This window comes from Octodon degus, unplaced genomic scaffold, assembly GCF_000260255.1.
Source record: "Octodon degus isolate 3935 unplaced genomic scaffold, OctDeg1.0 scaffold00034, whole genome shotgun sequence".
NCBI classification, from domain to species: Eukaryota; Metazoa; Chordata; class Mammalia; order Rodentia; family Octodontidae; genus Octodon; species Octodon degus.
The window spans coordinates 14378247-14381994 of record NW_004524610.1 but is presented as its reverse complement, the minus strand read 5'-3'; the positions used below and the strand labels follow the sequence as shown (position 1 = coordinate 14381994).

General features: G+C 44.3%; 1 pseudogene; it reads right to left on the bottom strand.

Annotated features, from left to right (window-relative positions):
* Positions 1-1303: 1303 nt before the first annotated feature.
* LOC101578625 lies at positions 1304-1805 on the bottom strand (annotated as a pseudogene).
* Positions 1806-3748: the final 1943 nt, after the last annotated feature.

Genomic DNA, 3748 nt, shown 5'->3' with positions numbered 1-3748 from the left:
TCTCTCTCTCTCTCTCTCTCTCTCTCTCTCTCTCTCTCTCTCTCTGTCTCTCCCCACCCCCAGTGGAACCAAACACATCGATTTTTTTTTTTCTCCCAGGACAATAAACTAGAAACACTGTAGATGTATACAGCTAAGGGTATTGATGTGGAAGGGAAAATTCAGTCAAATAACCAAAACATCATTTTGGGGTAGGAGTTCCCACCGTTTTGTAATTCAATTAGGAAATAATGAAGACCTTCAGCCAAGTGAGGAGGGAATAAGGAGGTAATTTTGCCGCTTCTTGTGAACAAGTGGTCCATTAGAAACTGGAAATATAGAAGCCCCGGAGGGAATTCTCTTTGCTCATTTCTCTCCTATGTTCAGTATTGGTCCCTGGACTGTGAAGGAAAGTGGAATTCTTTTTTTCATAATGAAGAACCCTTCAACTCAGTAGTTAACATGAAAAACAGAGTCCCAGGCACCTAACACCTAACCCTAACCCTAACCCTAATCTGAGGTGGTATGTCCAGGACGAAAGCTACTAAACTGCATTACAAACAAACATGCTATTGGCTTGCCGAGGTCCCAGCAAGCCCTGCTACATATTCAAAATGATCAAAAAATACTGTGAGTGCTGCTACAGATGCCATTCAATGAAAGGACAAGGACGTTCCATGTAGAGCCTGGGTGTCGAATCTTGGTACCAGTGTGTGGTGACTTCAGCGTGTCCTGTGCGTCATGCACCAAGAACAACGTAATAACATGAGACACCATCAGCTTCACTGCAGCTGACAGATTTCAACTTTTTTTTTTTTTAATTGAAGGTCCCTTACTGGTCCTGCTTCCATGAGTGGCTGTGACCAGGGAAAAGGGGGGCAGGGTTAACCGGCAGGCACAGGGAGAGATCATCCTTACAACATTCCATTTATACACAGAACTAAGTAGACAAGCACAGAGTCACTTTTTGGTTAGAAGTTGGCAACATGGGAGCAGGGAAGAATAGGTGGGGAGTGTGGATGGCGTTTAGAAAAAGTACAGCTCCCCCTGCCCAAAAGCTGGCTGCCTGAGGGGAACTTGATCTACTTCAGCCAAATAGGAATCAGAAGATTAAAAGAAATTTGGGCAGGTCAGAACAGTCAGGAATGGAGGCAGTAGGAAGGTCCAAGGAGTAGGGGGGCTGTTTGACAACTGGGATGAAAGGATTTCCCTCCCCCTGCTAGGATCCCCCCAGCCCCTCCAGTCTGGCAGAAAGGGGGCAGCCTACAACCCCTTGAGGGCAGGTCTGGGGCTTCCAGATGCTCCAGACAGTGACTGGAGGGCCTCACAAAGGCTTGCCCTGCAGAGATGATGGCACTGCTGTCCAGCTTCTCTGCCAGTGTGCGGCAGTCCTTGACCCCTTCATAGCAATTCGCCTGTGGTTCATGCTTGATCCCTGTCAGCTTCATTTTAATGGCGTCCTTGGAACCGGCATAGATCATTTTGCTTTTAAGGGGTGCATGCCCAGAGGCCCAAAAGACAAACACCAGATCCTGCTTCATGCTCTCCTTGGTCTCATAAGTCGCATCATAGAAGGCGTAGTGACAGTCCTTGTCTGGCAACATCTTGACAAAGGTGGCATAGGGGTCCTGTCCTCCACAGTCTGGCCCACATCCCCCACCAGAATCTCCTTGCCCTCCTCCAAGATGATGTTCTTGTCCTCACTCAGGCAAAAAAAGCTCTGCCTTCTTGAGCTTCTTCACTTCCTTGGGTGTTGAGGACTTGCATGTGTTCATGTCATTGAATACCTTAATGATGCCATCAGAGACAGCCACGCCAGAGGCCATGTTTCCAGAATCGAAAGAGAGATGCAAAAAGAGATGAAGAAGACAAGAGGTGCTGCAGCTGCTGCCAGGACACGACTCCAGAGTTCACCTTTTAAGAAATGTCATGAAGATGAACCTTGCATCTATGGTTATAATCTTGAGACCAAGTGTTACGGTTTGTGTTTAGTTGTCTCTCCAAAGCTTCAGGCAGTCATGGGATGGACTTCTAGAGTTTGAGATTAATGTATGATCCACTGGGATTATGGGTGTGAGTAGCACTCCCAGCCTGGGGCGATATGCAATTTAAGGGAGACAGACTTCCTCTCTGGAGCCATAATTGCTGCTACTCCTCCCATTTGCTATCTGCTTTTGCCATTGCCATGAACTGCTGCCCTCTGCCATGTGCCACTCTGCCTTGGAGCTGGCTGAGTATGGACAGAAACCTCCAGTTAACTGTGAGCTAAATAAACCTTTCCTTCCCTCATGTTGAGTTTCGGGTATTTGTCCCAGCAACGAGAGAAAAGTAACTGAGATACCAAGCTTCAATGCCCTCAGAGTAGTCACCCTTATGAAAAAATTCTTATGAAAAAGGAAGAAAGAAAAAAAGAAAGGAAACTAATCCAGATGAAACACCAAGGTGATGTTGATTGTGGTTTTTTCCTTGATGGAGTTATGCAAGCTCAGTTTGTACCCAAATGCTACAACGAGCTCTGAAAGTCGTAAGGACTTACTAGAGCATTTAAGAAATGACGTGGGTAGCAGGCCTGAGAAATGAGCAATTGGTCTCATCTTCTGTGGGGACAACACTCTATACCCTACGCAGCTTCTGGTGTGGCAATTTCTGTCACACAGACCCGTGACACTGTGTCTTCATCATGTTTCCATGGCACCAAGTGACTTCTGATCCTCCAAAGTCGAAATGCCTGTAAAAGGTATACATGTTGAATTGATTGAGGACCTGGAGGCAGCCACGACGGCACAACCAAACCCATGAGAGAGAACTTCCAGAGCTGCTGCAGAACGTGGCAGGCGCTGGCAGGGTGTCTTCTGTTGTAATATTTAAAAATTTAAACATTATTGTATTTGCTGACATAGCTACCACATAAAACAAATGCCATCAATATGCATAGAACGTCATTCATCCAAATAGAGGGATAAATTTGAGTTATTTGTAGGAAAACAGGTCTGTCTTGAGACCTTAATATTAAATGACACAGACAGATACAGTCAACTATTGCATAGCTTTTCTCATATGAGTAACTCAATCATAAATAAGCAATAAAATAAAGATAACTTATGAAATATGGAAAGGGAATCGGGGAGACAGGAAATAAAAACTATCAAGGTATGTTATATTTTATGTCAACTACCCAAATGAATATAAACACTATGTATTGCAAACGTGCCAATAAAGAATAAAATAAAATAGAAACTATCACAACATTTCCCACCTTCTTTTATGACACAGCACACTTGCATTTTGAAAGCGCCTTGGCTGGGAATTGTATGGAGGCCAGCTATTGGGAAAAGGATATAAAATTTCAATTAGGAGTAATAATTCCAATAATTTCATGGTGACTATAGTTAATAACGATGTGGTTTTTACTTTGAAATTGCTAATGAAATACAGTTTTACATTTTCTTACCACATATACAAGTAAGTATCTGAGATAACAGATATTTTATCTTATTTAACACAAATGCAAGTTTTATTTAAGAGATAATATTTAAAAAGAGGTGAATTTTTTTATATTTAGGACAGGGTGTACAGGGTCGCACTGCATAGATTGGATTCGTAGTGATCCTCCTGTCTGTAACCTCCCAAATGCTGGGATTACAGGCTCGCGCCACCACGCCCAGTCTCAATTGTCATCTCAGCGCGCCCCGAGGGCGGGGCCGGTGCGGCAGGATGGAACTCCGGGCCCCTGCGTCTCCCTAAGCAGGTGCTTTAATCTGCTGAGCTA